The sequence below is a fragment of the Sus scrofa genome, chromosome 9 (genome assembly GCF_054392235.1).
Source record: "Sus scrofa isolate SSC_HxYL_T2T_F1_AM1 chromosome 9, Sscrofa_HxYL_maternal_Yorkshire_Landrace_v2.0, whole genome shotgun sequence".
In the NCBI taxonomy this organism is placed as follows: Eukaryota; Metazoa; Chordata; class Mammalia; order Artiodactyla; family Suidae; genus Sus; species Sus scrofa.
Genome location: NC_139391.1, coordinates 21,819,537 through 21,846,833, shown reverse-complemented (window position 1 = coordinate 21,846,833; position 27,297 = coordinate 21,819,537). Strand labels below are relative to the sequence as shown.

The window sequence follows — 27,297 nt, the reverse complement described above, 5'->3', positions numbered from 1 at the left end:
CTAAATACTGCAGGAAAGCCCCATGGACATCTGGTTTAAGCAAATAGAGGCATATGACCAATTATGCATGCAAAGTGGAGAGAAATGACAAAAGATTCAGAAATTGAGGGTTCACAGCAAAATAAGTGTCCTTTAATATATAAAATATATTTCAGAGATATAAATTTTTTTCTACCGCACATGAAACTGACAAAAAATAAATATACCAAACCCTTTCATTGTCTGTAAGGTTCATCTTTGTAGGAATCTTGTTTACAAATTCGCTTTTCAGGAAGTTGATTTTTAGCTTTGAGGTTGCTATTCCTTAAATGTTTCTAAGAAAGTAAAAGTTACCAAGTTAGTACACAGAATTAAAAACTGAGGCTGAAATAAAGAATAAAGACAACTAAAAATATTTCATGCCCTCATTTTTTTTTGAAGCCTTGAAGTGATTTTTTTTTTTAAGAGTTCATGTTATGACCCTAGTTGAAAATACTTCTCTCTCATTGTCATTTTATTCTGTACAGCATTAAACAACATGGAATCTAGGTTACTTCTGATTAACTAAAGATTGAAGGAGACAGAGTATTTTCAGGTTTAACCATCTCCTGACTATTCTATGGACTTCTATAGTAAAATAAAATGCAAGCAAAATAAAATGAAAATAAAATATAAAAATATTTATATGATTTAACTAAATTAAAATAGATTCTGATAATTAGCACTACCACACAAAGGGCAAAAATGTGTCTGCAGAGAATACACTGGCATTCCTTCAGTAACAACAATGATATATTAAGCATCTACCTCATGTGAGGTGCAGTAAGAGTTGATTTATAGGTTACACCTATTAGCCAGAGTGGAGTCCCCCACCACCTCACCACTCACCAGACAACACATCTGTAAAAGAAATTCTGGAACCAGTCATGTTGGGAAAAGATATGGCCCGCTAAATCTACCACCCTGTTTTTCTTGGTCATGTCCTAAGACTTAAGGTCATCTGCCCTTTTAGGTCCTCAGTCACTCTCATCTATCCATCCATTTATTCAAAAGCATGCAATGACTTACTGTGAGTTAGGCACTTCTTTATGGGATGCAAACCAGATACATTTCCTATTCCCACATTACTTTAGTAGAAGAGACAGTTATCAAATAGTTACCTAAATGCCTAAATAGTTATGCATTAAAATAAGAGCTGTGGTAGAAAGGTATCATATGCTACGAGAAAGAATATTAGTGAGGTCTAATTTAATTTGGGGACTTAGAAAAAAAAAAGAACTTTAAGAAAATAACTTTTTTTTTTTTTTTTTTCTTTTCTAGGGCTGCTCCAGTGGCATATGGAGGTTCCCAGGCCAGGGGTCTAATCGGAGCTGTAGCTGCCGACCTATACCACAGCCACAGCAACACAGGATCCGAGCCGAGTATGCAACCTACACCACAGCTCACGGCAACGCCGCCGGATCCTCAACCCACTCACTGAGCAAGGCCAGGGACCGAACCCACAGCCTCATGGTTCCTAGTCGGATTCGTTAACCACTGTGCCATGACGGGAACTCCAAGAAATAACATTTGAATTGGGTATCTAAGAATGATTAGGAGTTAGTCAAATAAGAAATGGGAAGAGATGGTAGAGTCTTCTGGGAAGAAGTGCTAATATTGAATGTGTCTAAGCATGAGCCTAACTGAAAGAGGACTAGTGAGGCAATAGTACAGTAAGTAGAGAAGAGCCAAATCATGGAGGATCCAATGTGTCTTTCAGTGCTTTTAAACTCTTTCTTAAAACTATTGGTCAGTATTTATGCTATTGATTATATTATATAATATAATATTTGTAATACTTATAACTCATCAGTATTTATAATACTGATGATTTAAAGCAGAGGACTAATACGATCAGATTTATTTTTTGAAAAAGAAAATCACTGGCTGCTGGTAAGGAGAAAATATATGAGTGGGTCCAGAGAGGATATGGATTATTAGATGAGAGATAAATGATGGCCCCTTGGACCACATTGTGGCACAGTTGAGAGATATATTTCATCGAGAATAGAGACACAATGATTATTGTAGCTGCCTCCAAGATGGTTTCCAATGAAGCTTACTCCTGGTATTCATCCTCTTGTATAAGCCACTTCCATACTGAATCATAGTGACTGCTTTGACTAATAGAATTTTATAAAAGTAACAGTGTATGACTACTGAGATTAGATCATTGAATTGCAACTTCCACCTTAGGGTCTTTATCACTCATTAAAGCCAACAGCCATGTCATGAATACACTCAAGCAGCCCTTTGAAGAGGTCCATGTGGAGGAAAATTAGGGTTTTGCATCAACAATAAGGACCAACTTGCAAACCATGTGAATTGGCCTTCTTCAAAGTAGATCTTTCTGCCACAGTCAAGCCTTCAGATCAGTGCAGACTCAGCTGACATCTGAATATATCCTTAGGAGAGACCCCAAGCCAGAACTGTCCAGCCAAGTGATATCTGAATTGTCACAAAAATTGTGAAAGATAATACAAATGGTTATTGTTTCAAGCCACAATTTTGTTACACAGCAATAGATAATATGATAACAGATTGAATTTTGTACCTGAGAAAGAAAGAGATATCAAGGATAGTTCCTAGATTTCTGGCTTGCAGAGCTGATTTGACATGCTTTTAGAGATAATGTAGGCAATGACCCACTTTTTGAGGGTAGAACAAAATCTGTTTTATTTTTGATGAATTTGGAGTGCCTCTGAGACAACTATGATTATAAATATCAGGATTCGGGAGTTTCCGTCGTGGCGCAGTGGTTAACGAATCTGATTAGGAACAATGAGGTTGTGGGTTTGATCCCTGGCCTTGATCAATGGGTTAAGGATCCGGCATTGCCATGAGCTGTGGTGTAGGTTGCAAACGTGGCTCGGATCCCACATTGCTGTGGCTGTGGTGTAGATCAGCAGCTGTACCTCCAGTTGGACCCCTAGCCTGGGAACCTCCATATACCATGGGTGAGCCCCTAAAAAGACAAAATAAGTAAATAAATAAATAAATAAATAAATATCAGGATTCTTAGTTGCAAGCAAAGTAAACAAGCTTTGTCTGGTTTACACTGAAAATAGCTCGCTGGGAAAAAAATCTACATGACCTTGTGGTAGGCAATTATTTCTCAAACAAAAAGCACTGAACATACAGAATAATCTGGTAAATTGGAAGTTCTCCTCTTTAAAAGATTTCTTTATCAAAAGACATCATTAGGAGAATGAAAAGCTAAAAGTAACCCACAGATTGAGACAAGGTATTACATATATCTCAAAGGAATCATATCCAGAAAACATTAAAAAAAAAAAACCTACAAATATCTGCAAGACATAGACATATGTTGACAAAGCAGTACATCCAGAATGTATAACATCTACAAATTAATGAAAAAGGCAGAGATCTCAAAAGAGAAGTTCTCATAGGCTTGATAAGCAGTTCAGAGATGAAGCTATCCAAATCAAAAATATACACATGAAAAGGTGATGAATTTCACTGCAGCTGAACGTTTATGTGGCCCCACCTCCCCCACCTCCTTGCCGCATTCCTTTGTTGACACTCTAATCCTTCATTAACCACTGAGCCAGGATGGGAACTCCTTAATAAGTTCTTTCGACTTCAGCTAACTTTGGGCTGCTTCAGAGGGCCCTGAGCATCTCAGAGAAAAAAAATGGTAAATTAACTAGGATTATTTGGCATGTTAAAGCACATAGAAAACATTATCGAATGAGTGAGAAGCCTCATTAGAATATACAGTATGATGTCAGTACAATAACCAAGTTTCTTTGTCAATTTGTATTGTAAATGAGACTTAAGTCTTCTGTCATTACAAACAGTCAATGGTTTTATTCTGATGCCTTTGCAAAAACGCTTCCTCTTCAAGAAGATCTATAGAAAGGAGTTTTTAAAGAAATACAGGTTTCTGACTTCCAGACTGTAATGCTGAGCTGGGAAAGAAAGACTTCTAAAGGGAAAGCTGATAGCTTCATAAACTGTTAACAAAAAGGATTAATTATATTGGGCTGAGTGAAATGGTGAATGTGGTTGTAAAATTTTTATGGTTTCTATCTGAAATGGTACTGACTTTTAATCTGCTAATTATGACTTAAAGCAATTTGGTAAAATTATACCTCTGGAAGGAGGATTGAAACATTTCTCTCCTATCTGGTCCCTCCAGGGACTGGAAACTCTTAACTTCCCAGCAGCTTTATCAGATAAATTAGGAAGGCCACCTCCTAGGTAGCCTGCAGAAATCTCAAGGTATTTTGGGACTTTGAAAAGGGAGGGAATTTACCTAAAACTTTAAGACAAAATTTCAGGCAAGCCCTTGGCATGACTTTCCTAGCCCTGAGATGCCTTTAAAAGCTTAGTCTGAGATTTCTTATAAAAGTTCTAGCAAAGCAAATTTTTTAGAAAATCCTATATGTTGATTATATTTATATAAATCATCAGGCCAAGTTTGTTGAGACCAGACTTAATTGGTAAATAAATTAGTTTTGTTTGGTTATATTTGATAAAAATGAGAGTAATTTTAGAAAGAAAGAGATGTTTCAATGCCCACCTGTTAATCTGTTAAGCTAATTCTGTCAAAATCTGTATTCACTAAGATTTACCAGATCTTTGCTTTATGTTATATTGTTACAAAGTTTAACTGAACTTTTAAAAGGACATTCTAGGCTGGTTTCTAAAGTTTGTCTCAGTAATCTATTTTGGGATGAAGATCAGATGCCCAGAACCTGTGACCAGGGATTATGCGTAATGGAAAAGGCATAATTTAAAGGATTATTTCCACACCAGATGGAAAGACCCTTACCAGGAACTCTTAACTAGCTCATGTGCAGCAAAACTAAAAGGAATTGACTCTTCAATTCAAATTTTCCTACTTAAAAAGAGGCCCCTGCACTGGACTGGTCTATAGAGAGGACTGATGACCTCAAAATCATCTTAAAACAATACTCACACGGAGAAGAAACTATACCAGGATGAAAAGATGACATCAGAAGTAGACAGCTGGCCCAAGATGCTGGACCTGACTCATGATGACTTATGTTTTCTTGACTTCAGGAACTTTTGAAAATGAATCACATGTTTTTCCATCAGGAACATGATTGTATGCTAATTTTAAAATCAATCCAATTGTTGGGTTTGTGGCCAACTAGCTGTGTTTAGTACTTCTGGGTTACTGTGGTGGATTTCTCCCCTCCAAGGTTCTGTTTGGATAGCCCTTAGGAAATTTATTTTATAAGAAAGAAAATTTAGTCCTGTACAGGCTACTACTGATAGTACTAGACGGATTTTTCTCACTTGGCCAATTAATGATACCTGCTCTGACTCTGATCATCAATATAAATTTCCTTTTAGGGTCACTCAAACTCAGTCAGAACAATGAGCTAAGTCTCAATCAAAATGGTAAGCTCAGAGTTGCCGTTATGGCTCAGCGGTAACGAACCCGACTAGTGTCCACGAGGATGTGGGTCCGATCCCTGGCCTCACTCAGTGGGTTAAAGATCCAGCATTGCTGTGAGCTGTGATGTAGACCGCAAACACAGCTTGGATCCCAACTTGCTGTGGCTGTGGCGTAGGCTGGCAACTGCAGCTCTGATTTGACCCCTAAGCCTGGGAACTTCCATATACCACAGATCCAGCCCTAAAAAGCGAAAAAGAAAAAAACTGAAAAACACAAAAATCCCCAAACTGTAACCTCCTATTTATTAGAAGGGAATCTTCCACAATTGTGCAATGGATTCATATGGTTAACACCAAGCTATGGCCATTTAAGTAAAGACTCCTCCATGTTGGGAACAACTAAATCATACTAAGAATGATAGCTTAGCCTAGTAACATTAGGAAATTAGGCTGGGTACCTTATGAACAACGCCTACATATTATTACCTTTAGAGATAGTGGCTAGTGTGGAACAAACTGGGTCAGACAACCAGAGATTGACTGGGTCAGACCAAAGGGAACTCAGTAAAATCTGTAGTACTAATTTATGGCCTTGGTTTCCACCAAGATGGATAGCAAGATGTACTCTAGGATTCTCTTAGACTCAAGCCTATATACCTAACAATCTAAAGACGATCCCAACCAATCTACCATTGGTACAAGCCTAATGGGTCAAAAGATCTGTATTAGGATAGTATGATAATTTAGCAGCTATTTTTGTACCTTCAATAGGATTGGAATTTGTAATCAGCCATATCAAAGCCTTAACAAAATTCACTCAACAGACTTTAAAATGACAGTAACCAGACTGTTAGCCTACTGAATTCTGAGGTCTCTGTGTGCTCTAAGTGACACACTCCCTAGTTTTGACAAACAAACAACTTCCTTTTTCTTTTTTTTTTTTTTCTTTTTAGGGCTGCACCTGCAGCATATGGAAGTTCCCAGGCTAGGGGTCAAATTGGAGCTACAGGGGCTGGCCTACACCACAGTCACAGCAACGTGGGATCTGAACCACAACTGCAAACTACACCACAGCTCATGGCAACACTGGATCCTTAACCCATGATTGGGGCCAGGGATTGAACCTGTGTCCTCATGGATACTAGTCAGGTTCATTACCACTGAGCCATGACAGGAACTCCAACAAACATATTCTACAATTGGTTTGGTATAAGAAGCTCTTGTCTTAACTATTTACTCATAACTCTATTGATGTCATTAGTTATATTGTTTGTACTTTGCCTCTTTTGCAAGATTATTGTTACTTGTATAACCAAATGTGTAGCTAAGCCAGCAACAAAATAATGATGACTGGGTGACTTGAAACAGTTGACCAAATATAGTTCTTTACCAGAGCAATGACTGTAATAGTGTAACTCTAGATATGGGAAGATGTCATAAGTGAGAATATTTCCCTGGAGCATCACAGACTCGTAAGACAGGTGGTCCAGAGACTTTCAGCTACTGTTAATAAGGCTTAGTCCAGGAGTTCCTTTCATGGCTCAGTGGTTAACGAATCCGACTAGGAACCATGAAGTTTCGGGTTCGATCCCTGGCCTCACTCAGTGGGTTAAGGATCCGGTGTTGCCGTGAGCTGTGGCGTAGGTTGCAGACGTGGCTCAGATCCTGTGTTGCTGCAGCTCTGGTGTAGGCCGGTGGCTACAGCTCTGATTAGACCCCGAGCCTGGGAACCTCCATATGCCACAGGAGCAGCCCTAGAAAAGGCAAAAAGAGAAGGAAAAAAAAAAAAAAAAAAGGCTTAGTCCACTGAAAGCACACTGAGTGGTCTACCAACAAAATCTTTGCCAGACCTCAGAATGAGAATTCCTAGCATGGGATGAAATGGTCATGAAATGGAGTTTGGCACTTGCCATCTGCCTCTGCATGGATTAAGGCATGAGCCACAGAAGCTGCAGACACACAGCACCCCCTGAGTGGAGCTCAGGGTGGATATCAGGAGGGAGGCACTCTGTGCTTTGGGAAAACTGGAACAACAGGTCTTCAGATAGATATTTTTAGAAGTTTTTACGAGCCCAATTCTTGCATCTTCTCATATCTAGAAAAACACTAAAATCCTTCGTGGCAACTAATGTCTGTGACGAGTAGGAACCTTCACAAGACCAGCAGCAAGCTTCTGCAAAACGTGGGCATGGCTGCATGCCCCTCCCCTCCCCTTTATCACTTACATCCTGACATTTCCCCTTTCCTCTTTGAGGCGGTATTTCGGAGCTGTCTGAAATACTGCCTCCCAGACTGTAGTTAAGTGAACAAAACAAAAGATGTCATCTGTGAGGTCATTTGTGAGCGCAGCCACTCCCTAGGGTGAGCCAGTGAGCTCTGAGGGAACTTGGGAAAGAAACAAAGAATGCCGCCCTTAACTGAGGTGTATATCAAAGGATTCCAATAAGCCCAGACCGTTACATCTTACCTTAAAAAACTGGTCTTCTGTATATCTTTTGTTCCTACTTCCTTCCCTTTGTTGCAAAAACTCCTACATATCCTAGCTTCCCCTTACCTCCTAGGAGAGATTTTCTCAGGGCGACCTGAGAAAGACCAGGTGCCAAAAAATGTACATTCTTTATAGAGACATGGAGATCACTGGTGATATAATACATGCTGTTTCCATTGCAGTGACAAGGTAGAGATGGGAGAAGACAGATTAGAACAGATTGGAAAGTGAGAGGGAGGACAAAGAATGGAGACGAGTATAAATAACTATTTTGAAAAGTTTAATGATGAAGGAAAGAAGCAAAATTTTCTTGACGGTCTCTTTTGTCTCCATTAATGATGCTTGTCTTCCTACATTGTCACTCACCCCTGCACTTCATAATAATTTGTAACCCAGGATATTGTTCTTTTTTTTGTAAGGTACTGGCTTCCCTCACTAGAAACTCTTTAGGAGTCATGTCCCATATTCTTTTTTCCATGCTTTTATGTTCTAAGGGCTTGAAACAATAATTTTAAAACAATAAATGAATCAATGTTTTAAGATACAACCTTCATAGGGTTGAACGTAAGGGGTGAGAAAACTGAAACTCATAAGTTTACATAATGTTTTCATGTTTATTCAGCCAAGTCTATGAGTGGAGAAGATGTATGGCAGATGAGTCTGTTACATTATAAATTCTTTTTTTTTTTTTTGTCTTATTGCCATTTTCTTGGGCCGCTCTCGAGGCATATGGAGGTTCCCAGGCTAGGGGTCTAATCGGAGCTGTAGCCACCAGCCTATGCCAGAGCCACAACAACGCTGGATCCGAGCCGTGTCTGCAACCTACACCACAGCTCACGGCAACGCCGGATCGTTAACCCACTGAGCAAAGGCAGGGATTGAACCTGCAACCTCATGGTTCCTAGTCGGATTCGTTAACCACTGCGCCATGACGGGAACTCCAAGAGTCAATTACATTGTATCATGGAAACAATGCCTTTCTGAAAGACCCACCCAGTAGCCTTCTGGTAATATCTTCTTGGTCAAACTACCAGAAACAAAAGGCAGGCTGTGACATCAAATTTTCTGAGTACACTCTCCTGAATAAAACTGAGGTTATGTTAGTAATGAAGAAAGAAAGAACCAATAGGGTAAGCAACCAGCAATACCTATCTCAGCACATAATCGGAAAATCCCAGATAGTGAAAATTACCATTGGGAAGGCTTATGGGAGCCCATCGCAGCTGGTCTCTGTATCTTTTTGACATGTTTCCATCACTTCCTTGGGCACATCTTTCCTTCTGTCAGAACAGGATACTTATTCCAGCATCATTTTGAACTTTCCCTTCTCCAGACCTAGAACCAGCTTTTTCTCCATGAGGTCCTTGGTATTATTTTGGTTTTGGTTTTGATTTTTTTATTTATTTTTTTTTTTTTTGCTATGTGTCTTGATAGGTGTGTTCAGTGTGTTCACTTATATTGAGTTTGTTGCTGCCTTTGGTCCCTTGATGAATAGAACAAGAGAATAAATAGGTACAAAGATAAAGATTAAGATAGAGACACACCACATACAAACTCACGATGACACCTACATTTATATCTACGCATTCACTGGACATCATAAGATCATGCTGCTATCTTCAGTTCAGTTCTGTGCCACAGGTTCATTTCAGTTTTCTCTCTTTCCATACTTGTAACTTCCTTTTCAAAAAGCAACAAGCATGGCTCACATTATCTTCAATCTGTCCACTTATTTGTTTAAGCCCCAGGAATGTCAACAGTCTTCCATCACTATTGCCCACTCTGTCCCCTTGCACATGGCCTCTTTTCCCTGCCTGGGCTCTGACACACCTCCCTGAGCTGCCCCTGAGGACACCATCCCCACTCCAGTTAGACTACATACCTTGTGCTGTATTGCACAGGGCTAGGAATTAGGCGACCTACCTGGTAAGGAAGGGCCTACAGGGGGCCTAGTGCTCCCTGGTTTGACCTAAGAACTGTTGATTCCAGCATGTGGATGTCCTCTTCACTCTGCTCCGGCTCCAGCACCCTGTGCATGGCCATGTCCCCCCACAATGGTTTCTGATACCATCATTGAACACCTTCCGGGAGTTCCCTTTGTGGCTCAGTGGTTAACAAATCCGACTAGGAACCATGAGCTTGTGGGTTCGGTCCCTGGCCTTGCTCAGTGGGTTAAGGATCTGGCACTGCTGTGAGCTGTGGTGTAGGTCACAGACGCGGCTCGGATCCTGCGTTGCTGTGGCTCTGGCATAGGCCGGTGGCTACAGCTCCGATTAGACCCCTGGCCTGGGAACCTCCATATGCTGCAGTTGTGGCCCTAGAAAAGGCAAAAAGACAAAAACCAAAAACCAAAAAAAAAACCCCACCTTCCTATAAAGATGGCCTCCTTACCTGTGCCCCTTCCTGAGCTCTGACTCCCACTTTGTACCACAGTGGCCTTCTTCTCACCACAGATATCTACTACTGGTCGCACCTAAGGGCTTTCAGACGGAATTATTCAGGAAGGAAAAGGAAGAAAAAGAAAAGAAAGGGAAGAAAAAGGAGTTTCTGTTGTGGCTTAGCGGATTATGAACCTGACCAGTTTCCTTGAGGGATTAATATCGATGAGGCTGCAAGTTCCATTCCTGGCCTCACTCAGTGGGTTGAGGATTCAGCATTGCTGTGAGCTGGGGCAGGTCACAGACTTGGCTTGGATCCCACATCGTTGTGGCTGTGGCAAAGGCTGGCAGCTGCACCTCCAATTCAACCCCTAGCCTGGGAACCTCCATATGCCATGGGTATAGCCCTAAAAAGCAAAAAAAAAAAAAAAAAAAAAAGCGTTGGGGGGAAAAAAAAGAAGTGAGGAGAAGAGTAAGAAAGAAGCTAATGAGGAAGAAAAAAATATATAATTTTCGTTACAAAAAAACATAAAATAACTATAAAAAATAATTAAATCATATGGAACCCCTCCTTTGGCACAATAGGATCAGCAGCGTCTCTATAGCTCCAGGATGCAAGTTCAATCTCCGGCCCCGCAGAGTGGGTGAAACAATTTGGTATTGCCACAGCTGCAGTGTAGGTCACAATTGTGGCTCAGATCTGATCCCTGTCCCAGGAACTCCACAGCCCATGGGGAGGGAAAAAAAAAAAAATTAAGTCATATAAATTCAAGGAGCCCTTAAGAGTGAGTATCAGGTGATACCTAAGTCTGGTGAAATACTGAAATCACTTGAGGAACTTTTAAAATTAAGGTCATAAATGTCCTGGTGAAAAGGCTGTTATTTAACTAGGCTTCCTGATGCCCTGTTAATGGACCATTCTAGTGCACGGGAGTTTTTCATCTGCCCTATGCAAGCCGCTACAGTTTCCTCAAGCTTCAGGGGACTGTGTGTGTGTGTGTGTGTGTGTGTGTGTGTGTGTGTGTGTGTGTGTGTGTGTGTTTGAGTGAGAAAGAGAGAGAGAGAGAGTCTGTGTGTAAATGGAAAGGAGGTGGAAGGGAATCTTCCTAATGAAGCTCTCCCCACGTCCACTTCCTCATGGGCAGAATGGAGGACCAAATATATTTTCCTATTTGGCCTCTATGCAGTATTCCATTCAACGGCTTTGCTGGGTTTAAAATGATGGGAAAGCTCTGCATTACAATATTTTGCTTCTCTTAATCACTGCATTTGATCTTTACTATAATAAAGACAAATTCTGGAAGTACTCAAGGATTCTTGTAGAAATATAAGCATTCTTCAGGGCAACAATTACTTGAACTTGCCAATCTCATTTCCTATTGTATTTAGCAAAACATACAGTTTCATAATACTACTTATATAGTCTAATAGGCTTCATTCCTTCATATGAAGGGTAAATTTTAAAAACTCATTCTTTTTATTCATTTTTAAAAATTTATTTATTTATTTATCTTTTTGCCTTTTTCTAGGGCCGCTCCTGGAGGTTCCCAGGCTAGGGCCACCGGCCTACGCCACAGCCACAGAAACGCAGGATCCAAGCCACATCCACAACCTACACCACAGCTCACGGCAATGCCGGATCGTTAACCCACTGAGCAAGACCAGGGATCGAACCTGCAACCTCATGGTTCCCTGTCGGATTCGTTAACCACTGCGCCACGAGGACAACTCCAAAAACTCATTCTTTTTAAACAAATGTAACATTTTAGAAACACTGATGTTTAGAAAACAATGTGCTTTCTAAATCACGGCAATCATCATAGCCATAGCTATTTTTTACACCACTAAGCAGGTGGAGCACAGTGGTATCTTTTCACATCACAAGAACATTAGCAAGTATTTATCCTGTACCTTCTATATGTTCAGCACCATGAAAAATAAGAATAGTCTGTCTCTAAGGAAGGAGCTCATACACTCCCTGGAAAGGCATAGAAAAGTAAACATAAGGCAACACGATCAGTACAAGCCTAAAAACAAAAGAGTGTGCTATGGAGTCCAGAGAAAGGGCATATAGGCCAGTCTAGGGCTTTTAGAAAAGGCTTTCTATAAGAGGTGAGGTTTGAGCTGCAAAGTTTTTTTCCACTGGTTGTTTATGCCCTTAGATGTGGCCAGGATGAACTCCTGCACATGAAATTCTAAATAAAGCCCATATGCAGCATCTACTCTACTGCAAGATCATCTAACAGTTCTCTATGCTTTCCTTAGATAGATGTGAGTGGGCAGGTTCCAGAGCACAGCATCATTCACTCTTTCCACAGCCCAGTTAACGGGCATTAATGGTTTTGTTTTCGGTTTTGTTTTTTTTTTTTTGGCCATGCCCATGGCATGTAGAAATTCCTGGGCCAGGGATTGAACCCACACCACAGCTGTAACCAGAGCCACAGCAGTGACAACACTGGATCCTTAACCTGCTGAGCCACAAGGGAGCTCCACTGTTTCATATTTTTTAAATTTCTGCTTGTCATAAATATTTGGGAAGTAGTTGTAACAGGGCTGGATATTTAAGAGTCGAAGCTACATCGTCTAGATGGTGAAAACTGGGTTCACCATTTGTTGGTAATGTGATGGGAAATTCATATTAGTTTTCACAGTTGCTTCATTTGCCCTGGTGCAAACACATCTTTCCAGATACCTATGTAGCACAATTTAAACAATATAGGATCATATCTTTGTTACATTTACTATAGTTCATAGATCCTAAAATATTCTGATGCTAAAATGTATATTTTCATCATCTTCAAATAATGGATTTCTCCCCCAAAAGAGGAGAAGCTGAGACTAAGTGACAGTAGAGTGTGTACTTCCTAGAAAATGGAAGTGGTCCAATTAGTGGTCAGTCTGTGTGAACATTATCCGCAAGAGTAGTGCACACCTACTACTATGCTTCTCATAGGAAATGAGTGAGCGATGAACCAATAGAGATAATTTGAATTTGAAGACAGTGTAAATCATTTCAAGCAAGGGAGAAATGCTTCCTTCCTGAGTAACATATTTTGTAGGGTGGGTAAGTTTTCAAGCATTGGAACAGGATAAGAAATAACTAGAGACAGAGAAACATATCTTTGGCTGCTGGAAATTTTTCATTGGAACATGATTAAGAGATGAAGTAGATGCACAGATGCTTTTATGTGAACTAGACTCTGAGGACTTAAGGTCAGATCAAGAGGTTTAGATTAAATACAGGAGATAGTAAGATAGCATATTTGAATAGCGGAGTGATAGATCTAGATGTAAAATTCAGGAGAATTAAAATTATCCTGTCAACAGATGCAAAATGATTTAGGGACAGCAGAAATAATGGAGTTTGGGATAAAACTGTCACATTCAGACTACCTATTAAAATATACTTTAAAATTGTTCTTTTATTCATTTGATAAATTTTTATTGAGGACCTCTGATCTTGCAGGCAAAACAGAATATCAATTTGTTTTCATGTCATTTGCTAGTGTATGGGCATTATCTTGAAAATAAAAATAATAGCCCATATCTTGACCTCTAAATATCATACTTCACTGGAGTTCCCGTTGTGGCGCAGCAGAAATGAATCTGACTAGGAACCATGAGGATGTAGGTTCCATCCCTTGCCTTGCTCAGTGGGTTGAGGATCTGGCGTTGCTGTGAGCTGTGGTGTAGGTCGCAGACACAGCTTGGATCTGGCATTGCTGTGGCTCTGGCGTAGGTCAGCAGCTGCAGCTCAGATTAGACCCCTAGCTTGGGAACCTCCATATGCCATGGGTGTGGCCTAAAAAGATGAAAAATAAATAAATAAATAAATAAATAAATAATCATACTTCACTGACTGGGACAAGGGCTCATGGGAGAAATGGTTGGCTCTAGAACCAGAGAAGAGAAAAAACAAGACGTTCCTAGAACATCTATTAGTGACAGAAAGTAAGGAGGTTCCTAAGGAATGATGGGACATATCAAAAGGACACAGGGATCAACTTTAAATGGCTCCTCTTGAACAAATCTAGAAAAATTGAAACATCAAAATAATGATAGCAAAGGATTATATCTCTTGAATAAAGAATCAAGGGGGGAGTTCTCAAGTGGCTCAGTGGTTAGCAAACCTGACCAGCATCCATGAGGATGTGGGTTCAATCCCTGGCCTTGCTCAGTGGATTAAGGATCCAGCGTTGCCGTGAGCTGTGGTGTAGGTTGCAGATGCAGCTCAGATCCTGCACTGGTATGGCTGTGGTGTAGGCCAGCGGCTACAGGTCCAATTGGACCCCTAGCCTGGGAACCTCCATATGCCATGGGTGCAGCCCTAAAAAGACAAAAAGACCAAAAAAAAGAAAAAAAGAATCAATGGGACTCTCTTGATATAAATAAAATACATATACATATAGAGGAACAATGGAAGTTCTTCCTTATAGTAGAAAGCCACCAAATATATGTCTAAGGAAAGATGGAATTAAAAATTATGTCAACCATCATAATAATAATTGCTTCAGGCAAAGCATATCAAAAATGTTAAGGCGTTTCCTTGTGGCACAACAGGTTAAGGATCCAGCATTGTCACTGCAGCAGGTTGGGTCATTGCTGTGGGGTGGGTTTGAGTCCTGGCCCAGGAAAAAAAGATGCTAAAGTTAGCAGGTACATTTTGAAGGAAAATATGGTATCTATAGAGATACACAGTATTTCCACATGGTAACTTTATGTACAAAGGGCAAAGGTATAAATTTCAGTAGGGAAAGGTGATAGACAACCAAGGGACTAGGCACTAGTAATAACAGTAGTTCCTTCCTTTATAAAATTAAAGTTAAAAAATATATATAATTTCATCCCATGGCATCACCAGAAACCTCAGACCTCGCAACATAACACATTCTGGGAAGAAACTGCAGTGGTGGTAGGATACTGTGGACTGACTCTAAAACATCTATCAGTCTCCTATTACTGCAGAGGCTAGAAAACTGAAAATCACTTTATCCAGATGCCCTTGAAGCTAAGATTCTGCATACGTTTATGTACATGTGCACAAGCTTGAAACCTGAATTTAAATTGGCTTAAGTGGGGAGAAAGGTCAGGGGTGAGGCATTTATTCTGCTGGATCACCGCAGAGCAGAGAGGCTATGGAATTGGCTGTTGCATCAGCTTCTTGATTTAATGGGAAGATTCCTGATCAGGATGGAAGCACCAGCACCCACAGAGAAACAGTTCTATGCTGTAGCTTTGGGAGTCACTGCTGGAAATTCAGCCTAAAGTCTGTTACATAATTTATTCTCAGGTTTCTGTTAAGGCACTTAACACATTTTAATAAATCCTTTTCTCTTTGTGGTAGCTACAGTAGATTAAGTATGATGAAACCAGACACGGTATTGATTGACAAAAGGAAAAAAAAAAAAAAACCTGTTAAGAGCTGTGAAAGTAGTTAAGTCAAAATCCCCCAAACTGATCTGCAAATGTTAGTGATCTGGGAGGTATTTAAATAAGGGGTTAAGTATAATGGATTTCTTTTCAGTAGGACTTCTCAAAAACTTTAGTTAATTTGCGCTGTAAATCACACTGTGCACATTCCCCCAATGCATCTGACCAGGAAATTATTCATTTCAAGGGAAACCTATGATGAGCTTGAGAAACACAGCGTCTGTGAAACAGTGGTCTAAATAAAATACCCACCAGTCTGAGCCAACAACCTCTGCTTTTGTTCCAAGTGTGTTTGTTCCAAGCAATCTAGACTTTAGACTTTTTGTTTCTATATATCTTTTTGTCATGCCATCATGGGCAGTTTTCTGGATAGGGATATCACTATCCAACCAGTATAAAAAGTATATCTCTTATTTTATATGTTGGCAGCATTATTTATTTGGACAAAGTAATTTCATCTCAGTTTGTCTAGACTAGTGAAAACCAGATACAAAAGGAAGCCCAGTTTATTTTATGATCCCAAAGAAACCAAAGTGAAAACACTAAGAAGATAAATATATTTTGTCTTTATTTTTCAGTATATGTGTGGTTCCAAATGAGTTCAATGGGGATAAGAATTTTTACAAGAGTTTGAAGGAACTAACTTCTAACTGCTTTTGTGGTGAGATGATATTTGGATACTATATTTGCATACTAGAGCCTGTAAATGTATAGGCTTGGGATTAGCCTTAACTTTGCAAAATTAAAGACATTACAGTACCATGTGATAAACAGCATAATTTTCTAGAATGAAAGGAAAAATTAATTCAGCCTAGACTGATGAGGAAAGACCTCACAGAAGATGCGATGTTAGATATCCAGAAGGCTTGTTAGAACTGATGCTGTCTAAGGTAGAGGGGAATGTAAATAAGATGACTGAGGGTGGGTCAGTGAGATTATAGACCCTGGATATAACTTCTGCGCACCTAATGGATTCTGAAAATCATAATCAAGGCTTACAACTCGCCCATGTATCATCATGTGAATTAAACGATTAGAAAAGAGTCATAACATAGTGTCATTACTATGATTAATTATCATGAATAAACTTCATGCCTCCTTCTTAGGCAATTCCTATATGCCTGGCCTTGGAGCCACGGCTTTTCAGCTTTCCTGACCTTCCATTGGTTTTGCTGTTGTTCTTTTCTATCAATGTCAGGTCTTGGGAAAGAGTTTCCTAACTGTCTCCCAGTAGTAGCCAAACTCTGCTTTGCATCAGTCCAGGAGCTTTTCTTTCACTTTTTCCAGAAGCAGAGGTCTTTTAATTCTACCCTTCTCCCAAAAGGACAGGATTTTTTTTTTCCCTGGGTCCTGGGAAAGGGAGAATTTCCTATTCTTTCTCCCTTACTTTTACTTAAGAGGACATTTCCTGGGCTCTAGACATCAGAGGGGGTGCTGCCCCTCCATCAGCGGCTTAAGATTTCTGTTTTATGTGAGACATGTTTCCAGGGAAGTGATTTGCAGCTTTGCCCCAGGGGAACCAACCACCATCTGAACATATGTACATAGCTGCACCAAGAGGTCTCTGTATGGTCTTCAGCCCCGTACCCAGCCTGACATAAGAACACCTCTGGGGACCTGTGGAACAGAACTTGTGAGTACGGGTAAACTTCCCTCGTGTCTAGGTTCTCGCAGTCATTCTAAACGAAGCTTTCCTACACATGGATTTTAAGCATTTGGTAGCTGATTTTCCCTTTACCTGCTCTGATGACAGCAATACTTTCTCCTCTAATGCCTGTCATAGATGAAATAGTTCTTTAGTCTCATCTCCTCTCAGAGGGGTATGCCATTCATTGGAATTCACCTGGTTTACCTTGCAATCTCAGCTCTCCTACGGTTTCAAGAAAATTCATGATTTTGTAGGTAACCTAATTTTTTCTCATTGTTAAGACAGTATTGACATTTGCTTGCCACTTTCTATATCCTAAATTTTCACCAAGTAGTTTTAACATCAACTGATAGTTCTTGTCTGAAACCACTGTTTCACAAATTTTTTTTCTTTTTTTTTTTTTGCCTTTCCTAGGGCCGCTCCCGCGGCATATGGAGGCTCCCAGGCTAGGGGTCGAATTGGAGCTGTAGCTGCTGGCCTACGCCGAAGCCACAGCATCTCAGAATCCGAGCCGCGTCTGCAACCTACACCACAGCTCACGGCAACGCCGGATCGTTACCCCACTGAGCAGGGGCAGGGATCGAACCTGCAACCTCATAGTTCCTAGTCAGATTCGCTGACCACTGCACCATGATGGGAACTCCAAATTTTTCTTATTTTATCCCTGTCGCACTTATTAACTGACATTTGAAAGCTTTTGCTTGGGCAAAAACAAGGAGGAAAGGGTTATGAGAGTGTCAATGAGTAATAAAGAGGGCACCCTACATTGTGTATTTTAAGCTATATGAATTATGAAGAAAAAGTAATGACTGCTGTAAGTAAGACCTAGGAATTTGGAAACACCACTGACTACTGACTACTGGTCAGGTTCTGTTAATTTCTCTTTAGCTTTTCATCTAAAAAAAAAGGGGGGAATTAGTACCTACATAATTAAGTAGTTATTAAAACAAAGTACAGAATATTTTAAAAATCTGGTATTATGTCTGACCAAATAACTTAATCAACCCTTAGTTTCCTTTCCATTTCATCTTCCGTCAGAGATCTTGATTTACTGCACGTGAAGTGTTGCAGTGTTATGAAAAGAGGTGTAAAAAGTGCTATCCTAACACGGAGGAATTATTTCTTCCCAACAGCACAGACAGGAGGTTAGAGAAAGCTACACCGGGCAAATAAGCCAATGGCGCTAGAAAATGTCTGCTTGAAATGAATGACAATAATCATATCCTAATGCTGACTTTCTCTCCATCTTTTCAAAACACTTCACTCACGTTAGCAGACAGAGCTGATAGTTAAGCCTTGATGACAGTTTTAAAAAGCATTAGGGCCTTGAAACAAGTCTTTTTCCATGAACAAACTTTGTTGGTCCTGTCTTTGTACCCTGCTATCTCTGGTTAATAGAGAAGACCACTCCTAAGGCCACTCTACTTGTCCACTCTTAAGAAACTAATCGATGGGATTTGTGTCCCCTTTAGGTTTTCTTCTATGTCCTGCAAAATATCTCAAAGGCCATCACCTATTCTTCCTATTCTGTACAGTTTATTCCAGAAAGATTCCTTGCAGTACAAGGGGTTGAAAAAAGCATAACTATGACTAATTATTGGGAATACGGGAGCAACTGTGACTATACATCCTGCTTTGGAGAAGTGTACAGATTAGGGAGAAATCAGACAAATGAGCAGATGTTTCTTCAGAGGATTATGGATTCCGGGGCCTTCTTCCTCCATGTTTCCATGTCTAAACAAAGACCAGAAAAACAGGAGCAAATCTCACATTTCGGTCACATTTGATAATGTGTATTAAATTCTCAGAATTTTTTAAAAAAATAGGATATCATTACAGTGAAATTATTATCTCTCAGATCTGACACTAAGATAGCCCTGGTTCTGGTTCAAGAAAAAGCCACAGAACTGGAAAAGCAAATGTGACTAATCCTGCAGAGAAAGAGACAGAACTTGGAGGCAGCAGAGAGCAAAACTGACTGGTTCAGAATGTTTAGATGACAATATAGATCATTTGATATAATCTTAATGCAAAGCCAACATATTTCCTGTTCTCATGATTATGTGAAATATCTTCCATAGGGGAGATGAGATAATTGTTTCTTTGTGTTGTTGTTTTTTTTTTTTTTTCTTTTTAAGTCACTCCTAGGACTCCATTTACTGAATCTCTAAGGACTCAACATTAATCAGTTGGACTCCTTACCAAGTGGTTGTCAGCGTAATTTCAATGAGTTCAGTGGAATTACTTCAATCTCCCTGATCCAGCCACGCTCTTTTCCTTCCCAATCTGTTGATTGCACTGTATTCAAAGAGAGATGGAAATATCCTGGCACATAGTTTCCCACCAGGGAGATAGACAGTTGAGGAGAAATGCTCTTCCTCACTTTGAATATTCTACATCCCTCCCTCATGAAGATGAGACCACGATCCTCTCTCAACGCTTTTCCTGCTTTGCACTCTAGTGACCAAAGGCCACATTTATAAGGTGGCCAGCCAAGGTCAGCAGTTCACTCTGTAACCACAGATTAGCTTTTCTCTCTGTGCATAGCAAAGGAACTTCTGCAGACACCAAACCTTGAAAACATCATGTCTTTGCTCAACAAGATCGTAACTAACTAGCCTGGATTTAACCCCTGGACTACATAGTTATTTTACCTCCACAGCTTTGAAATCAGGAATGATGTTAAGTCCCCCAGTTTGCCCAAAGAAAACTATTTTTAAGTTTTGTGTCAGAGGGAAGGTACTGATGCTGTAAGGGGAAGCATGATTAAATCAACAATTTCAACACTTGGTTTTTTGTTGGGTTTTTTTGTTTTTGTTTTTGTTTTTGGTCTTTTTAGGGCTGCACTGGCAGCATATGGAGGTTCTCAGGCTAGGGGCCAAATTGGAGCTGTAGCCGCTGACCTACACCACAGCTCACAGTAACGCTGGATCCTTAACCATGGAATGAGGCTAGGGATCAAACATGCATCCTCATGGATGTTAGTCGGGTTCATTAACTGCTAAGCCACGACGGGAACTCCTCCACACTCCTTTTCAAGTAGACCCATGCCTCCCTGGACCTCAGAGCCAAAAGGAAAAGATCATACTTATTCCTCAGAATTTTGTGACACTTGCACAAGGAGAGAGCTGAGGGACAGTGTCAACAAAACAGACTTCTGAGAGACACCAAGTAGGGAAGAATTTAAAAGTTAATTTTAGAAATTTAATTTAAAAACTAATGAAAATAAATGTATTTGTCATAATGTATGCATGTATAGTGTTAGGGAAACCCTGAAGTACTAGGCTATAAGGTCTATTTTCATCATCTTCAAGCACGGTTATAGGAAATGTATTGGTTTCCTCACAATTCCTTGTTTGGGGAGATTGCAACCACACATGAAAAATGTGACAAAGGTACATTCAACTGCAGACTAAACTAAAGTTTTACTGAATAGTTTTGCTCTTGAACTCTGTGGACCTTTGATGCCCCATCCTAATTATTTCATCAATGTCATGGATGGCTCATTAAAAGTCATCTTATTCAAGAAAAATATGTGAAACATGTATCTTGTACAAGGCATTATACTAGAATTCACTTAGGAGGAAGATATAGAGATAAATACATATTTATATCCAGATTTATATTATACACACACACACACACACACACACACACGTGTGTGTGTGTGTGTGTATATATATATATGACAGGTAAAGGGCCATAGAAATGATGGAGGGGAAGAAGTTATTACTGCCAGCCTAGCTGGATAAGGAAGAACCTCAGGATTTAAACTGACTCTTGGAGCTCAGCGGTTAACGAATCTGATTAGCATTCATGAGGATGCAAGTTTGATCCCTGGCCTCGCTCAGTGGGTTAAGGATCTGGCATTGCCATGAGTTGTGGTGTAGGCTGCAGACACATCTCAGATCCTGCGTTGCTGTGGCTATGGTGTAGGCTAGTGGCTACAGCTCTGATTCGGTCCTTAGCCTGGGAACCACCACATGCCGCGGGTGCAGCCCTGAAAAGCAAAATAAAATAAAATAAAATAAAATAAATTGACTCTTGAAGGATTTGAACATGGAGAGAATGGGACATTCTGAACAGAGAGAAGACTATGGATGATGACATGGCCCATGGGGCTGAGGCATATATTTGAAAGAAAATACCGAGTGACATGTTTGGAAAGGAAGATTGGGGTCCAAAAATACTGAGCAAAGGCCAGAAATTTCAGCCCTGATAGGAAGTGGAGTTACGCTCATTATAGAACAACTTGACCCTATACAAACACACTGTCTTCTTTTCACCCAGGATCTACTTCTTTGAGTTTATTCTCTTTGTCGGAAATTCTCCCCCATCTTCCTGATGAAATAAAAATTCACATTTTAAGGTAAGACAAGAAAAATTTAAACATGAAATTTTTTCTCTGCCTACAGGGACCTCCTCCCTCCTCTAGTGTGCTTCGTACATCTGCGTTATGCACTAGCCAGATCTCCTCAAATACTTTCTCAATCACAAGGATCACTTTTTCTTCCTTTGGTGTCAGTCATGTAACGCCTTAGAAGATAACGTTTCTTTCTCAACTTTGTAAGAGGTCACGATGATCCATCACTCACCTTTACGGACAGACATCCTTGGTGAACTTTACGTACAATGCCAATAGAGCATTTCCCATAATGACAGCAACCAGTGCAGAACGGACTGGTCAGATGATCTGGGGAGGTACTGGGCTGCACCTCATGGAAGTTCTTAGCTTAAATACTTGCTTATGACCTTATTGATGTCGCCAGCTACCTTACTTGTATTCTGCTGATTTTATAGAATGATTCTTGCATTACCAAGTGTGTGACTGAGCCTCAGGAAAAAATTAATGATGATTAGATACTTTAAATGACTGGTGAAATACATAGTTCTATAAGATCAATAACTGTAATAGTACAACTCTTGATATGTGAAAAAGCAACAGAAGGGAACCATTTCTTAAAGCATAACAGATGAGTCAGACAGAGGGCTCAGAGGTTTTTTTTTCTTTCTTTCTTTTTTGGCCACACTCACAGCCTATGGAAGTTCCCAGGACAGGGATCAAATCAGAGTCGCAGCTGCAATCTACGCCACAGCTGCAGAAAATGCTGGATCCTTAACCCACTGTGCCAGGCCAGGGTTCAAACCCATACCTCAGCAGCGACCCAAGCTGCTGCAGAGACAGTGCCAGATCTTTAACCCGCTGCACCACAGCAGGAGCTCCCAGAGGCTTTTGACTCCTGCTAACAGGGCCCAGTCCAGTAATAGCATGTTGAGTGGTGGCCTATCAGTGAAATCCTCTCCTAACCTAGGATTGAGCGTTCCTAGCACTGTGAGACAAATGGGTCATGAAATGCCTCTGAAACCTTGGCCAAAATTAAGACTGAAAGGGATGAGATTGTAAAACAAAGAACATTTTCCCCCAACCAGTTCTATAAGAATCAAGTCATCAGCCTTTGCAGTCCCTGACCTACAGTACACCCTGCAAGGAGATCAGGGTAAAAACAGGGTGAGGAACTTTGTGCTCTGGGAAACTGAAAGAGTTGGGCCTCAGATACTTAGAGGTTTTCAAGAGAAAATAGTATGAACCTAGTGTCTTGCATCTTCCCATATTTATAACAAGCACTAAAACCATTAACTGAGATATTTGTTCCTTGTGAATAGCACGAACCTTCTACCAAGATGTGTTGATTGCATAAACACACATATATTGGCTTCTCCCAATATCTCACATATATTGCCAAAATCACACATATATTGGCCTCCTCCTTTACCTGTTGGGAACAGTGCTCAGAGCTTTCTAAAAGACTGTCTTCCAGGCTGTAATCCTCAGGTTGGTTCAAACAAAATTTTCCATTTCTTTCTTAGATTCTGCTGATTAAAATTTTCCCCAACATTCTCATCCTCCCACTTCTCCTACTATCCCTGACCATTTTTTTTCCTACCTAAATCATATCCATTCTTTGGCGGTCAGTCTAAATATCATTTCCTCAAGGAAATATTCCTTAACTCATCTGATAAAGTCAGAGTCCCTTTTTATAAGCATTTATAACATCCTGTTTCCTGCATAGCAGATCTCAAATTTTAATTATATGATCTTTTGTTTAATGGTCATGTTTTCTGCTATATTCTAAAGCTTCATCCTCATGAATGGAATACTTCGTTTTACTTCTATATCTCCAGTGCTTAGAACACTGTCTTGTTCATAATGGTCACTCAATAGTTACTTCTGCAACAAATGAACAAAGTAAATGAAGATACAAAGACAATAAGCGGAGTTCCCGTCGTGGTGCAGTGGTTGACGAATCCGACTAGGAACCATGAGGTTGCGGGTTCGGTCCCTGCCCTTGCTCAGTGGGTTAATGATCCGGCGTTGCCTTGAGCTGTGGTGTAGGTTGCAGACGCGGCTCGGATCCCGCGTGGCTGTGGCTCTGGTGTAGGCCGGTGGCTACAGTTCCGATTCGACCCCCAGCCTGGGAACCTCCATATGCCATGGGAGCGGCCCAAGAAATAGCAAAAAGACAAAAAAAAAAAAATAATAATAATAATAAGCAATATGATAAGCTAAAAGCAGAGAAGATAAAAGCTTTAAGGATTCACAAAAGCATAGGTGAACAATTTGATCATATTGTTTTCAGCCAGGGTTTAGCTGATAGATAAGTCTTTAAAGTATGTGATATGAGGAATTCACTCATTTGAGCATAAGTAATTAAGCATGAAACTTGTAATATACATTTGAGGAGGTACTAAGAATATAAGCAACACAACGATAGTTCCATGTAGTAAGAGCTTACTGCTTGCCAGGTAATCCATGCATTACCTCATACAGAGGTGAATTAAGACATGATACCAGCCTGAGGAACTCATCACTGAGAGAGGAAATGGTAATGAGTAATGCAAATCATTATCCCTAATTTAATGTGTAAACATTATCTCTAATTTAGGGTAGAAGTAATTATAGAGAGTTTTGGAAAACAGAGAGCCTGGGAGAGATTAGTTCTGCCTAGGGGCATCAAGGAGAGAGTCAAAGTGTTATTAAACTATGCCTTAAATTCAATAGGTAGATATGGACAGAAGGGTTTAATAAAGGATATTTTGAGAAAAATTGCCTGAGAAAAGGCATAAACATTTGGGAGTGGATGGCATATTTCAAGAATGAATGAATAGTCTTTTGCAAAAGGGAAGAGAATTGGGGAAGTATTATAAAAAAAAAAAGAAGAAAAATAAAACCAGGGCCAATGTGTGAAAGACTTGGCATATGCTGCTAAAGAGTTTGCACTTGACAACATTCCACAAACTGTGGAGACTGCTAAAGTTTCTTTAAGTGAAAGACGGAGTCAAATCAAATCTATATTTTAGGAAGCACTTCCCCTGTGATAATCAAAAGCTTAAAAGAGGAGATCCCAATCAGAAAAAGGATGGGATTGGTTAGCAACCCCCATGGTCATAGAGAATATATACCACATGATTCTGGCATTCAAAGACAGCTGATTTCACATTGATCTTTTATCCATTTCTGCACAAAGATCACAACTACCCTCGTCAATACTACCTCACAAATCAAGAGTAAATATATAGTCACATATCCTCTCCCCTTCTTTTTTTTTTTGTCTTTTGTCTTTTGTTGTTATCTCTCTTGGGCCGCTCCCGCGGCATATGGAGGTTCCCAGGCTAGGGGTTGAATCGGAGCTGTAGCCACTGGCCTACGCCAGAGCCACAGCAACGCGGGATCCGAGCCGCGTCTGCAACCTACACCACAGCTCACGGCAATGCCGGATCGTTAACCCACTGAGCAAGGGCAGGGACCGAACCCACAACCTCATGGTTCCTAGTCGGATTCGTTAACCACTGCGCCACGACGGGAACTCCCCTCTCCCCTTCTTATGTTGGTGAAGTTAACATCTCAAGTTAACAACTGTTAATAAGTATTATTTTTCATGTCTATATTCTTTATAGAATTGTAAGATCTTTAAAGACAGAATACAATTTTTGCAAAATTTGACACATAAAATGGAATTAATATTTTTCTCCTATAGATTCGTTTCAAAAAGAAAACGTGTTTTTAGAATGTTCAGGCAACACATTAGTTGCTTAACTCACCCTCCAATAAAAAGTACAATGACACTTGCTTTAATATATTATCATAGATGATCCTCTGCATAGACAAACACACACACATACATTGTTTCTTTGAGAAATAAGTTTGCCATACCAAACATATTTTACCTATCTAGTTATTTTTTAATTCAACAGACTCATGAAGAGTCAATATTTGCAAATTTGACATACACTTTTATAAATAACTGTATAAAATTGTGCGATATGAACATATTACAATATCAATATAACATAAATATAAACAAACTATTTTTAAATTAATAGATATTTAATTGGGCTTCTAATTATTAACTCTTAAAAGTACATTGCAATAAATATTATTTGACTATATTTGCATACTTTTAAGTATTCATTCAAGTGTTCTCAGCATTGCTAAGTTAAAATGCATCTAAGTCAAAATGCGTCTGCCTTTAATATTCTGATTTTTCCAATTCACTCTCCAAAACAGGTATATGAATTTATATAACCACAAAAGGTTTAATGGACTGCCCATGTTGCTACCTGTTCTGTCACACATGGGCCATGTATTTGCTTAAGTTTAAATTAAGAAGAATTAAAAATTCAATTCTCAGTCACACTAGTTGTATTTCAAATGATCAATAACCGCCTGTGACTAGTGGCTGCCCTATCAAACATCACAGATATAGACCATTTCAATCTTCACAGAAAGTTCTATTGGAGAGGTGCCACCTCAAAACAACTAGTATTAGATATTTTAGATCTTTTATACTTTGGGCAATTTGATAAATTTCATAAGGTTTCATTTTAAACTTTATGTTTTTATTCAAATTTTAAAAGTGTTATTGATTATATTTCTTTTAATAAGTGGCTGTTCATAGTTTTTCTCAATTTTTGTGTAGAATTGTTTGACATTATTAATATGCAAGATAGTTATTGAATGGCAATATATAAGAACAAAATAATTTCAATAATATTACACTGACATTATTTGACTCATAAAAGAGGTCTGCTTCCTAAATTATAAATTATATATCTATTTATCAAAATAATTTTCTAAAGATCCTAGATTGTCAAGACATGATCAATAAACTTGTGATTATGAATTGAAACTAATTAGACTGTTTTGGAGTTCCCGTAGTTGGCGAAGTAGTTAACGAATCCGACTAGGAACCATGAGGTTGTGGGTTCGATCCCTGGCCTTGCTCAGTGGGTTAAGGATCTGGCATTGCCGTGAGCTGTGGTGTAGGTTGCAGACATGGCTCGGATCCTGCGTCGCTGTGGCTCTGGTGTAGGCTGGTGGCTACAGCTCTGATTAGACCCCTAGCCTGGGAATCTCCATATGCCGAGGAAGCGGCCCTAGGAAAGGCAAAAAGACAAAAAAAAAAAAAAAAAAAGAAAAGAAAAAAAAGAAACTAATTAGAGTATTTTTCTTAAAGAATTAAATACAACTGCTTCATCTTAAATAAGCTGAACTTTATTCCCAGTTTTCCATAACTAGGGAGGCTTTGCTGAATTGAAAACAAAAAGCTGTATAAATCATTACATATCTGGAAAAAGACCCTACAATAAAGATGACGTAAAACCCTCTGCCTCAAAATATTAGTAAAAGTGTAACTGCCTGGTGTAGATGTAGAAATGTAAAAGAATTTACTTTTTTTTTTTTCTTTTAGGGCTGCACCCATGGCATGTGGAAATTCTCAGGCTAGGGGTCAAATCCGAGCTACAGCTGCTGACCTACACCACAGCCACAGCAACCCAAGATCCGAGCCACGTCTGTGACCTACCACAGCTCACGGCAACGCCGGATCCTTAACCCACTGAGCAACGCCAGGGATCGAACCCCCAATCCCATGGTTCCCAGTCAG

At 39.8% G+C, this 27,297-nt stretch overlaps 1 protein-coding gene across 38 annotated transcripts in view; it reads right to left on the bottom strand.

Annotated features, from left to right (window-relative positions):
• LOC102160855 (uncharacterized) overlaps nucleotides 1–27,297 on the bottom strand; it is a 393,443-nt gene that overhangs the window by 321,924 nt on the left and 44,222 nt on the right. For 4 of the 38 annotated variants that reach the window (XR_014814912.1, XR_014814885.1, XR_014814897.1 and 1 more), the window contains one exon: nucleotides 9,090–9,380. The exons of 29 other annotated variants lie outside the window; for them this stretch is intronic. The gene's annotated coding sequence lies outside the window, so the exon portion shown is untranslated. Of the gene's footprint in view, nucleotides 1–9,089; nucleotides 9,381–10,288; nucleotides 10,371–16,251; nucleotides 19,088–19,555; nucleotides 19,652–27,297 lie in introns of those variants that run through there. 5 more of the 38 variants (XR_014814901.1, XR_014814911.1, XR_014814896.1 and 2 more) reach the window with 4 other exon arrangements.